This window comes from Spinacia oleracea, chromosome 4 (assembly GCF_020520425.1).
Source record: "Spinacia oleracea cultivar Varoflay chromosome 4, BTI_SOV_V1, whole genome shotgun sequence".
Classification (NCBI taxonomy): domain Eukaryota; kingdom Viridiplantae; phylum Streptophyta; class Magnoliopsida; order Caryophyllales; family Amaranthaceae; genus Spinacia; species Spinacia oleracea.
The window spans coordinates 60793494-60807788 of record NC_079490.1 but is presented as its reverse complement, the minus strand read 5'-3'; positions in this window follow the sequence as shown (position 1 = coordinate 60807788).

Below are 14295 nucleotides of genomic sequence, written 5' to 3'. Positions count from 1 at the left end.
AGTATTAATTAACAAGTTAATAATTCAGTGAGATCAAGTGAGCTGAATGCCTAGCTAGAGGCCGCTTCAGTTCAAGTGGAATTAATGATATTAATCCACAGCTTACTCTTGACTGAACCCGTAGGGTCACACAAATAGTACGTAAACGGATCAAGTATTTAATGGCATTAAATACTCCATCTATGGATATTCGGAATCGACGGATCTTGGTTTCAGTGGGAGCTGAGATCGTCACAGGCAAGAAATGAATACTCCGGAAACGATGATATTGCCGGAAACGGAAATATGGATCGTATCGGAAATATAAATATTATCCAAGTCGTAGATGTTGCCGGAAACGGAAACATGGTACGTATCGGAAAATATTATCGGAAATGGAAATATTGCCGGAATCGGAAATATTGCCGGAAACGGAAATATTGTCAGAATCGGAAATATTATCGGAATCGAAAATAATTCCGGAAACGAAAATATTAAATATTTGTTCGAAACGGAAATTGATTCCGGAATCGGAAATATTGAATATTGTTCGTATAGGAAATGAATTCCGGAATCGGGAAATTAATCGGAAGCGTATCGTACGAATTAGCATCGGACGAGGCCTGCCAGACGAAGGCCCAGCACGAAGCCGGGCCACCGCCCAGCAAGCCAGCGCGCCACAAACGCACCAGCCAAGGCTGCGCCAGGCCCATCGCAAGGCAGGCCCAGCGCGCGCCAAGGCTACGGCAGCGTGTGGGCTTGTGGCAGTGGGCTGCGAGCTCGCGGGCTGCGCGCGCGCATGGCGCCCCTCGTGGGCTGCTGTGCGTGCGTGTGTGTTTGTGTGCTACTCGAATCCTAAAGCTACCGGGATTTGTCATATGATTAAATCTAATCCTAAAAGATTTAGTTTATTTAATTAGAGTCCTAGTAGGATTATAATTAAATAAATTAGTATCCTAATAGGATTCCAAATCCTTTTCCATAACTCTATAAATAGGTGCCTAGGGTCACATATTTACATCGAGCATTCAAGTATTCAAAGTGAGTTTTTGAGAGCAAAATTCAGTCATACAATTGCCTATAAAGTGCCGAAAATTCTAAGTACCTTAAGGGCGATTCTAGTTGGTCAATCTTAAGGCGGATCCGGACGTGCTGTGGACTATCTACGGAGGGACGACAATTGGAGTCCTAAAGACTTGTTCTTGTTCGGTTCGGGCGCAGCTAGGGAGGGCACGCAACAAAGAGTATGCATCTAAACTATGCTAAATGATTATGTGTAAATAATATGTTTTCCTGGCTTTATGGTTTTTCCGCATGATTTATGAATTGTCATATGTATCATAACCTAACAGTGGTATCAGAGCCTCTTATTATTTCCATAATCTAAAATTGCTTGAACATGGTTAAATATTACAAATTTGCAAGAATTAAAAGGGGTGATTAATTTTCGTAATTGTTAATTAATTGCAAATTGCGTTTATTTAATTATACGTACGCAATTTTTCGGCAGTTTATTCGTTACTCATCCAAATCGAGTGATTTTTGTGTCAATTCCGCATGTAAAAGGCATTCTAAAATTTTGACAAAAAAAGAATTTTTCTGCCGAACCCAGAATTCTCAAATTTGAAGCCTAACTATGACTTTTCGGAGGTTTTAGTTTTTCGAATGCAAAATTTCGTAAATTTAAGATGTTTAATTAAATATTTGCGATTCTTGTTGATAAATCTTGAATTTTTGATTGACCTACTGTATATGTTTAACAAGTTTGAATGCCTAGCCTTGTTAATTATGCAATCTAATTTGTAATTATGATTAATTTGTTGAAAATTAGAATAATTTAGAATTAATTTGATTTTCATAATTAATTATAATTTAATTAGATACCTATGATTAAAAACCACCATAAAAATTGTAAATTTATGTTAAATTTTAAATTTTTATGACCTAGACTTGAATCCATGTTAATCGGAAATCAATTGAATAATAAATTTTCGATTTGTCATTAATTTTAAATATAAATTTTTTAAATTTCATGCGATTCGCTCATATAACTTGCACGCACAAAGCAATGGACGCTACGTGTTACCCTTAAGGGGTGTTGTATAGTGCGGGCATGTGACGACGAGCAAGGGAGCTCGTCGCCCATGCGGCACGAATGCAATGAGCAAGGCCATGGTGCACGAGCACAAGGCAGCAGCCCTGCCTTGTGTCGTGGGCTGTGAGCAATGGACGAATGGGCGAGGGCGAAAGCAAGGCACAGCAGTCGCGTGTGGGCAGCAAGCGAGCTGCGCCACAGCGCGCACTGCCTCGCGCAAGCTTGCGGAGCGTCGCGCGCAGCGAGCGCAAGCTCGCGTGCCACGAGTGCTACGCCCAGCGTCGATGCCTCGCGCAGCGAGCGAGGCTCACAGGATCGAGCGCTGGCAAGCGCGCGCAGCAAGCGCTGGCGAGCACGCGCAGCGAGCAATGGCCCGCATAAAGCGAGCGCTGGCGAGCGCGCGCAGCGAGCGCTGACTCGCATGAAGCGAGCGCTGGCGAGCGAGCGCAGCGAGCGATGGCTCGCGTGCATCGAGTGCTGGCGCGCGCAGCGAGCACCAGCTCACGTGATGCCTTGCGAAGGAGAGCAGCAGCAGCAGCAGCGATGCGACGCAGCGCATGGGCTGCGCGCACATGGCCAGCGATGGCTGTGTGCGTGTGGCCCATGGGCGTGCGTTGCGTGGGGTTGTTCCGTTGCGATTGGATCGTTTTGAAATTTTAATTTGAAATTTTCAGTTTACGTAATTTTAATTAATTTTAAAATTAATAATTTAAATTATTTTCTTGGATTTTAATTTTGAATATTGTAATTATAATAAATTTTATTTATTCTAATTATTTTACTAAAATTAAAATCATGAATTAATTTAAATACGACTGAAATTAAATTAAACTTTTTGGATTCAATTATAAATTTATATGAGCTTTAAATTTTAATTAAATTTGTATGTTTCCAATTTGTATGTGCCCTTGATTAATTGCTGCAAATGTTTACGTGATGCATAATGTGTTTTACTAACCAGCTATGTGGGCCATTCATGATAATGAATGGGTGAATGGTATATATTGTATATGTACTGTTTTGCAGGTTATGAAGTGACTAGTATGGCCCAAATAGGATAGAAAATATGGTCTGCGTACCATTAATTTGAATGTAATTGGTCTAAAGTACCAAAGTTGTTTTTCAATTCAAATATGGTCTGCGTACCATCAAATGGTTGTAATTAGTTTTAATTATAGCTTATCCTATTTGAAGAAAATGGTGCCTCCCACGGAGATTTTCAAGACGGACTTTGAAGTTAAAGCTTCAAGATGAAGTCGGGCCATACTAGATCACATTTATCTTATGCATGTTTTAAGTTATTTATTGCTTTTAAATATGTCTTAAAATGCATGAGATCAAAAGCTTGATTATGTTGCATGATTAAGGATTTTAGTTCACTTAAAATCTAACCAACATAGTAAGAGCCTTAAGTTCCAAACTTAAAAAAAATTGAGTTAAAAGGTGCCATGCCAAAATATACACTTGCTTGGATATCCTTTACATCAATCTAGTAATAGTTTTCGCTCAGCGAGGTGTTACTTATTGGTCCTAAATGGGCAAGGTACACAAATAATTGTGAGTACATGTTAGTTTTGGTGAAACTCAACGATATAAGTAAGGAGTCCTTTTATGTCGTGGCAAAATCGATAGGTTTACCTAATAAGTTCTTAGACGTACCTATCAACCAAGAATAGTTTCTAGACTATTAGCAAAAGACTTTTGCTTACCTAAGATGTTTTAGGATTAAGTCGACAACTGTGCTTAGTTCTTCAATGATTTTAGGATCTTGGAATCATTTTATTCACACCTGCCGGAACACATAACTTGAATAAAATGCTTAATAAACATTGAATTATGCATGTATGCTAGAATTTAAGTTTATTAAGAGAAACTGTGAATGGTTATTTATTTGTTTATTCTTTTCGATTGTAGTTTTTAAATATGGCAAACAACAATCAAAACATCATCATAGGTTATGAGCTTATTGTCAAGCTGAACCTGGCAAATTTTCTTGAATGGGAAGCTAAGCTAGTTGAAATAGTCAAACTCAATGGAGTTGAGTATGTACTGTCACATCCCATGCCAAGCTACTATGCCAGAGACATGACCCCTGAGAGATTTTACGCCTGGGATGCGGATCTCAAAAAGGTTATGAGTCTCATGCTGAACAATATCCCTGATGATTGGGCTAGAAGGTTTGTAGCCTATGAACCTTTTACGCTCATCAAGAATCTGAGGGATATCTGTCGTGGAAGCACGGAGGACAGGGACCTGAACGTCCATGAGTTGATTGAATCAATGTCTGGTCTAAAGGTTAGTTCTCCCAACAGGTGTTATAGGATGGAGGTCCAAGAAACACATGTTAAGCTCCTTCGCACTAAACAGAGGGTAGGCGTCCCACTGAGGTTCCATGTGGATCTTATGCGTTCATACTTTGATCGCCTAAGTCTACTAGGAACACCAATAAGCGAAAGGATGGCAGTCTCTATCTTGCTCAATTCACTACACAGTGGGTTTGGTTGCTTCAAGCAACTATACCTAAGTGAACCAAGAGAAGAAACAGTTGCAGAATTTGTTCACCTTGTCAGAAAGGCTGAAATAATACTGGACTGTGAAGCCAAAGATTTACTCAAGGCTAGAAGGAGACCGTTCAAGAAAGGTGGAAAGTCCAAGGGCAATGCTAAATCAAAGCAGGACAAGTCCACATCAAGCTGTCTTTATTGTGATGGAATAGGCCATTACAAAAGAGAATGTCCAAAGCTAAAGGAAGATCAGAAGAACGGAACAGTCGTTCCATCTTCAGGTATTTTCGTTATAGATTGTATACTTGCTAATTCAACTTCTTGGGTATTAGATACAGGTTGTGGCTCACACTTATGTTCCAATCCACAGGGACTAAGAAGAAGTAGAAAGTTAAGAAAGGGTGAAGTCGACCTACGAGTGGGAAATGGAGCACAGATTCCTGCATTAGCTGTAGGAACTTACTATTTGTCGTTGCCCTCCGGGCTATTTTTGGAACTGGAAGAATGTTTCCATGTTCCAAGTCTTACTAAAAACATCATTTCAGTTTCTTGCTTAGATGCTAAGGGATTTTCCTTTTTAATAAAAGACAATAGTTGTTCGTTTTATTTTAAAGAGATGTTTTATGGATCTGCTAGATTAGTCAATGGACTTTATTTATTAGATCACGACAAACAAGTATATAACATAAATACCAAAAGGGCCAAAAAGGATGATTCAGATCTCACCTATCTGTGGCATTGTCGATTAGGCCATATAAACTTGAAACGCTTAGAAAGACTTTAAAAGGAAGGAATTCTAGAACCATTTGACTTAGAGGATTATGGTAAATGCGAATCATGTTTACTTGGCAAAATGACAAAGCAACCTTTCTCTAAAGTTGGAGAAAGAGCAAATGAACTATTGGGTTTAATTCATACAGATGTATGTGGACCAATGAGTACAAATGCTAGAGGTGGTTTCAGCTACTTTATCACTTTCACTGATGACTTCAGTAGATATGGTTATGTCTACCTAATGAAGCATAAGTCTGAATCCTTTGACAAATTCAAGGAATTTGACAGTGAAGTAGAGAATCAATTAGGCAAGAAGATTAAGGCACTGCGGTCTGATAGAGGCAGTGAATATCTGAGCTATGAATTTGATGTCCATCTGAAAGAATGTGGAATTCTATCAGAATTGACTCCTCCTGGAACACCACAATGGAACGGTGTGTCGGAACGGAAGAACAGAACCTTGCTAGACATGGTCAGGTCAATGATGGGTCAGGCCAAACTTCCATTAGAATTTTGGGGACATGCACTAAATACAGCTGCACTCACTATAAATAGAGCTCCGTCTAAAGCTGTCGAAAAGACTCCATATGAATTATGGTTTGGAAAGCCTCCAAATGTGTCTTTTCTGAAGATTTGGGGATGTGAAGTATACGTCAAACGATTGATTTCAGATAAAATTCATCCAAAATCTGACAAATGTATCCTAGTGGGCTATCCAAAGGAAACAAAGGGGTATTACTTCTACAATACATCTGAGAACAAGGTGTTTGTTGCTCGAGATGGTGTCTTTTTGGAGAAAGATCACATTTCCAAAATGACAAGTGGGAGAAAAGTAGACCTCGAAGAAATTCGAGTCGAACAACAAACTCTAGAGAATGCTCAAGATGACATTCAGGATGAAACTCAGAGATCTTTAGAAGAATCTGGTGAGAATCATGGTCAAACTAGAAATGTTACCCCGCGTAGATCGCAAAGATATAGATCTCAACCGGAAAGGTACTTAGGTATTTTGACGAACGAGAGCTATGATGTTCTATTACTTGAAAGTGATGAACCTGCGACTTACAAACAAGCTATGACGAGCCCTAGCTCCAAGCAATGGCAAGAAGCCATGCAATCTGAATAAGACTCCATGTCTGAAAACCAAGTATGGGATTTGGTCGATTTGCCAGATGGCTACCAAGCCATTGGAAGCAAATGGGTTTTCAAACTGAAAAAGGACAAAGATGGGAAACTTGAAGTTTTCAAAGCTAGATTGGTTGCAAAAGGTTACAGGCAAGTCCACGGTGTGGATTACGATGAAACCTTTTCACCAGTTGCAATGCTAAAGTCTATTCGGATAATGTTAGCAATCGCTGCATATTACGATTACGAAAGATGGCAGATGGATGTCAAAACTGCTTTCTTAAACGGCGTTTTAACAGAAACTGTGTTTATGACACAGCCTGAAGGTTTTGAGGATCCAAAGAATGCTAAAAAGATATGCAAGCTAAAGAAGTCAATCTACGGATTGAAGCAGGCATCCAGGAGCTGGAATATACGTTTTGATGAACCAGTCAGTGACTTTGGTTTCATCAAGAACGCAGACGAATCTTGTGTATACAAGAAGGTCAGTGGGAGCAAAATTGCTTTCCTAGTATTATATGTCGACGACATATTACTTATCGGAAATGACATTCCTATGTTGAACTCTGTCAAGATTTGGCTTGGGAAATGTTTTTCGATGAAAGATCTAGGAGAAGCACAGTACATATTGGGCATCAAGATTTACAGAGATAGATCTAAAAGGATGATTGGACTTAGTCAAAGCACTTATATCAATAAGGTGCTTGATAGGTTCAAGATGGCGGACTCCAAGCGAGGCTACCTACCCATGTCTCATGGAATGACTCTAAGCAAGAATTAGTGCCCAAAAACACTTGATGAGCGTAGACGAATGAATGGGATTCCATATGCATTATTGATTGGTTCAATAATGTATGCTATGATATGTACACGCCCGGATGTTGCGTACGCACTCAGTGCTACGAGCAGATACCAGTCAGACCCAGGAGAGGCGCATTGGACTGCTGCCAAGAATATTCTGAAGTACCTGAAAAGGCACAAAGATGACTTCCTGGTCTATGGTGGAGATGATGAAATAATTGTTAAAGGCTATACGGACGCAAGTTTCCAAACCGACAAAGATGATTTCAGATCACAGACTGGGTTTGTCTTCTGCCTCAACGGAGGAGCAGTAAGCTGGAAAAGTGCTAAGCAAAGCACCATTGCGGATTCTACAACTGAAGCGGAGTACATTGCTGCACATGAAGCAGCAAAGGAAGCTATATGGCTAAGGAAGTTCATAGGTGAACTTGGTGTAGTCCCCTCCATTAAAGGACCAATAGCCCTGTATTGTGATAATAACGGTGCTATTGCACAGGCAAAGGAGCCTAGACACCACCAGAGAGTCAAGCATGTACTTCGTAGATTTCACCTTCTACGAGAGTTCGTTGAAAGAAAAGAAGTCGAGATAAACAAGATCGGAACTGATGACAACATATCAGATCCATTGACTAAACCTCTGCCGCAGGCGAAGCACAACTCGCACACTGCAGCTATGGGAATCAAGCATATTGGAGAATGGCTTTGATGACCCTGTTTAATGTTTTAAAGTTTTAGAGTTTAAATCTTTGTAAAACATTATTGGTTAATCATTCACAATAAATGAAAAGAATTCATTTTTCCATTTAATTTGTGGTTTATTAAATGATGAGTCCCTTCAATTTGACGATATATTCAAGATAGACTATCAGGACCAGTCCTGTGACTAAGAAATGTCTATCAAGTGAACTTGAATGTCAAAGGTTGAAAATGGTCCCTAGTCGCAGTTTTCTATAAAATTGGACGCATAGAAAACGTTAGACGACTAGAATGCAAGATGACTAGTAGTTCTGTTTCTTGAACTATGTGGACATGGCAATGTCATAATCATTTGCATAGATACTTACTTTGGGAAGACTAGTATCGGACAAGACCTATGAAACTTTACTGTAAGAGATGAAAATCTGTCATAAGTAAATTTCATTAAAATTACTAGACACTAAATCCTCAATACCTGAGTGATTTGAGATTACTTGTTTGAGAACTGGTTGCTTTGACGTTGACCAACCGTCGCACCGTAAAAGGAGGCTATAAAGGCAACGCTCAGGTAATCACCTATCAAACGAAGTCTAATCTCAAGATCGCAAGATTGGGATTGTCCTCCCATAAATCGGGATGAGATGCTTAAAAGTTGTACAAGGCCACTCGGAGAGCTAGAAACTGTGAAATGCATGGCCGTGCTCGGATGAATCATAGGCTATGATTATCTGTTTATTTGATCAGTTGAACTCTGAAACCGAGAAACACCTCTGGACATAATAATTAAGGATGACAACTCTTACCTTATGTTCAAGAGCAAGCATCGAGCGACAAAGGAATTAGGAAATACACACTTGTCCCTAAGGACAAGTGGGAGACTGAAGGAAATAATGCCCTTGGTCCAAGTATGCATTCAATGTTAAGTCTAATAAATGCGGTTCAGTATTAATTAACAAGTTAATAATTCAGTGAGATCAAGTGAGCTGAATGCCTAGCTAGAGGCCGCTTCAGTTCAAGTGGAATTAATGATATTAATCCACAGCTTACTCTTGACTGAACCCGTAGGGTCACACAAATAGTACGTAAACGGATCAAGTATTTAATGGCATTAAATACTCCATCTATGGATATTCGGAATCGACGGATCTTGGTTTCAGTGGGAGCTGAGATCGTCACAAGCAAGAAATGAATACTCCGGAAACGATGATATTGCCGGAAACGGAAATATGGATCGTATCGGAAATATAAATATTATCCAAGTCGTAGATGTTGCCGGAAACGGAAACATGGTACGTATCGGAAAATATTATCGGAAATGGAAATATTGCCGGAATCGGAAATATTGCCGGAAACGGAAATATTGTCAGAATCGGAAATATTATCGGAATCGAAAATAATTCCGGAAACGGAAATATTAAATATTTGTTCGAAACGGAAATTGATTCCGGAATCGGAAATATTGAATATTGTTCGTATCGGAAATGAATTCCGGAATCGGGAAATTAATCGGAAGCGTATCGTACGAATTAGCATCGGACGAGGCCTGCCAGACGAAGGCCCAGCACGAAGCCGGGCCATCGCCCAGCAAGCCAGCGCGCCACAAACGCACCAGCCAAGGCTGCGCCAGGCCCACCGCAAGGCAGGCCCAGCGCCCGCCAAGGCTACGGCAGCGTGTGGGCTTGCGGCAGTGGGCTGCGAGCTCGCGGGCTGCGCGCGCGCGCATGGCGCCCCTCGTGGGCTGCTGTGCGTGCGTGTGTGTTTGTGTGCTACTCGAATCCTAAAGCTACCGGGATTTGTCATATGATTAAATATAATCCTAAAAGATTTAGTTTATTTAATTAGAGTCCTAGTAGGATTATAATTAAATAAATTAGTATCCTAATAGGATTCCAAATCCTTTTCCATAACTCTATAAATAGGTGCCTAGGGTCACATATTTACATCGAGCATTCAAGTATTCAAAGTGAGTTTTTGAGAGCAAAATTCAGTCATACAATTGCCTATAAAGTGCCGAAAATTCTAAGTACCTTAAGGGCGATTCTAGTTGGTCAATCTTAAGGCGGATCCGGACGTGCTGTGGACTATCTATGGAGGGACGACACTTGGAGTCCTAAAGACTTGTTCTTGTTCGGTTCGGGCGCGGCTAGGGAGGGCACGCAACGAAGAGTATGAATCTAAACTATGCTAAATGATTATGTGTAAATAATATGTTTTCCTGGCTTTATGGTTTTTCCGCATGATTTATGAATTGTCATATGTATCATAACCTAACAATGCGATATTAAAATTGCGGTATTGAAAGTGCGATATTGAAATGTGCGATATTGAAAGGCAATAGTGAAATTGTATTATTGTACTTGAGATCCGAACGCCAAACAACTACTTAATAATAAGTGTGCCCGACACAGATTCAATTCTAAAAATCTCAACTTTAGATGAGTTGCTCATAATAAAGCATTTTTGATTTTGGTTATTGAAATAGAACTTGAATATTGAACTTGAATATTGAACTTGAATATAGAACTTGAATATTGAACTTGAATATTGAACTTGAATATTAAAATTACGAGTCTTGAATCTCAAAGATTAGACCTTTTAATGTTAAAAAGGCCTCACCTTTAATGTGCCCCATAACTTGAAATTGATTCTAGTTTAAGGAAGTGATTACAAACAACCTTAAACATCATTGAATCTACAAAGTAGGACTTGCATTTGAACATCAAAAATTAGGGTTCATGTGTTCTAGTTTGGAAAAGGGTTTGCACTTTTCCAAACATCCTTGAACTTATATAAAGTTGGGGTTTTTGAATATTTGAAGATGATTGTTGTAAGGAATACTTTCGAGAGTGAAAGCTTCAACTTACTAATCATGTTTTTTGAAATCAAAGCATAAAGATTGAAACATGAAATTTGTAGAAGGAGTTTGGATGATCATTTGAGGGGGAATTTCAAGTATGAAATCCCCTCAAAGATTACTCCTTTTTTGACATTTCCTAGTTCAAATGTGTGTATGAACAACATAAGAACATCATAGGAAAACTTGAAATAATAAAGATGGAAATTTGTACTAGGGATTCAGAATTACCTATTTAGGACTAGGTTAGTGTAGACACCTAATTTCTGTCTCCCCATTGGGATGATGACGACACCATTATCCTTATTAGGCGGCTGGAGAAACTCCGTGCGGAAGTCCCAATTCCAAAGAACATTTCCAAAATCCAAGAGCAAAAATCCAATCCCCGAGGCCGTTCCCATTCCGGAACTCGGTACAAAATACAATTTCCAAAAATCAATTTCAAAATCCAAGTACAATCTCACCCAATGGAATATCCCATTGGTTTTACAAGACCTTTTTCAGTCAAAATGACATTAAGCAATCCAAATTCGGGCGTCGACCCACAAAACGGAGCAAGCCGGGCCTCGTCCCGTAAAACCGAAATTCAAAAACCCGAAATGGCTTGTTTTTAGACGCAAACCAAGCCTTAATCCCCAAGCAATAACTAAGGGCCAAGTTCGTACAAATAGTATGAAGGTACATCAATACAAGACAAAGAAAGGACGGAGCCCGCGTCCTTGTTTTAGCAGCATCTACGCCACGTCAGCAGCGCCTGGCGCTGGTGCTGTGCTGGACGCTGGCGTTGGCTGGCGTTTAGCAGCAAATCCTCCTATAAAAACCCCTAATTCTGAACATTATGGGGAGGCAAAAATCAAAACCCAACGTCGTAATATAAAAATTGCCACTCAAATCAAAATCCAAAAAACCTTCAAATTAAAATCTCATACAATATTTCAAGTTCTAAGCAATTGGGAGCTCTAAACGGAATTCTGGCCTAAGCCTCAATAGGTAATTCCGAATCCCACCATAATCAATCATGTTTCTTTGATTTTTTCTCTTTCAAATATGATTAGTAAGTTGGCATTTTTAATCCTAAAAATGTCACTTACAACAATCATAAAAATGTCACTTACAACAATCATACATTTCTTTCAAAATCCAAACTTTATGTTACACAAAATGCAAACTTTCAAGATTCAATGATGTTCATGGTTGTTTGTAATCACTTCCTTGAACTAGAATCATCTTCAAAATATGGAGTAATCAAAGATGATGCCTTTCAAATGTTTAAAGGTTTAGTCTTTGAGATTCAAGACTCCACTTTTCAAATTTCAAGTTCAAGTTTTAAGATCCAATAATATTTAGGGTTGTTCATAATCACTTCCCTAAACTAGGATTATTTCAAAGTAAGAGCATTTCAAAAATTAAGCCTTTTCAACATTAAAAGGTCCGATCTTTGAGATTCAAAACTCTTAAGTTCAAAGTTTCAAGTTCAAATTCAAAGTTCAAGTTCAAGTTCAATATTTCAAAGTTCAACATTTCAAGTTCAATATTTAAAGTTTCAAACCTTTCAAGTTCAAGTTCTATGTGCAAAATCTAGGATACTTTGGGTGAAGAATCCATCCTTAAGTTGAGATTTTTTAGCTTTGAATCTGTGTCGGACGCACTTATTTTTAAGTAGCCGTTTGGCGTTCGGATCTCATGTGCTTAAGTTCAATTTCAATATTGCGATTTCAATTCTGCAATTTCAATTATGCACCTTTCAATTCCGCACCTTTCAATTACGCAATTTCAATTCCGCATTTCAATTTCGCACTTTCAATTATGCATCTTTACTTGCCTAGTCCTTCTAAGCAATGTGGTTCTACTTCCTAGTCCATTTCTAGGGGTCTTGTATTTTACTAATTCCGCAGTTATTTTCAATTGTGATGTTGCTTTACTTGCTTATCGCTTTCATCACCTCACATGCTAAATTCAACAAAATACAAGGCTACACCACGCTTCATAAAGATAATTTCTTGGACAACCCGATCTTAGGTTTCCTTAAATTAACTTTAAAGCAAAGTGCCTACAATACAAAGTAGGAATTCTATTTGTTCTAAATTCAAACACACATAGTCTAAACTAGGGTATTTTTCGAAAATGTTGTGTCACGCACTTGAATTATTTCTAAAGCTCGCGGAATAAGCATCTCGTTCCCTTGCCCGGATCTCACCCATCTGTTTCGAAGATTCAAAGCCTTATCCTAATAGAGTCATCTTTTTGGTCTTTCCAAACGAAACCCTGAACAATGTTTGGTGGCGACTCCTTCAAAGTACAAAAATACAAAGGTCCTAACACCGCCACGTAGGAAGGGAAAACAACGTACGAAAAATGCCCGACTACAATTCTGGCGACTCCACTAGGGAGTTCCTGATTTCAACTTGGAAAATATGAGCAGACTTTGAGCATCAAGCCACTAATCTGCTTAAGTACTGGATGCCAGCACTGGCGCCAGGCGCAGCCACCTGCGCCAAACGCCACTGCCTGCATCTAGGACAGTGGCTCACAGTGGCTTGTTGCCTATGTTGCTCGAGTTTTCAAGTGGGAGTCAGTCTATTTATGTATTTTGAAGGACTCTCCCAAACCTTTTGAACGAATGTCGAAAAACGAGCTTTTCAAATGCAATATTCAAGTGCGATTTCAATTTTTAATTTCTAGGCATTTCATGCATTTTTTGAAAACCATATTCGTGCAAAAAGAATTTCCACCTTGCCCAAACGAATGTGTTCTACATTCGGGCTAGGCCCGGGGGCAACGAAATGGTGACTCTCCATACGGTACCCGACTAAAGTGTGTGACCATTTCCGCGCCTACCGAAACTTGGCATTTGCTTGACATTCCCGATGTCAAGTATGGAGGTCGTCTGCCGACACACACGTCCCTTAGGTGGATGTGCACGTTGTCGCCGGATCCGCCTCTTAGTCGAGTATTTTTTGACACCCAAAGCCGACCACTTGCATCATACAAAACATAGACCGACCTTAGGTTGAGAACTTTGCATGTCGCATTCATATTCATGTTAGTGTGACAACATGCTACTTGTGCATTGTGTGGGCGTCTTTGCACGCGTGAATGGCTAACCTCGAGTTCTAGCTTGCTAAAACCCATTAGCCTCCAACTAGGAAACCAACCCCCTAGGAGCATCATTCAAGCCTCATGCATCTAAAATCGCCGATTTAAGGTCTTTAAGGAGTGCCACTCCATTTGATTCAAAACCCTAAAACACGCCTCACGCACAAATGCCAAATTTCAAATTCAATCCAACGGCGTCATAATGCCGGATTTTCTAGTCCAAATCCCAAGTTCCAAATCCAAATCCAACGGCGACATAATGCCGGATTTTCCAATTCAAATTTCAATTTCAAATTCAATCCAACGGCGTCATAATGCCGGATTTTCCAATTAAAATTCCGAGTTTCAAATTTCAAATTCAATCCAACAAC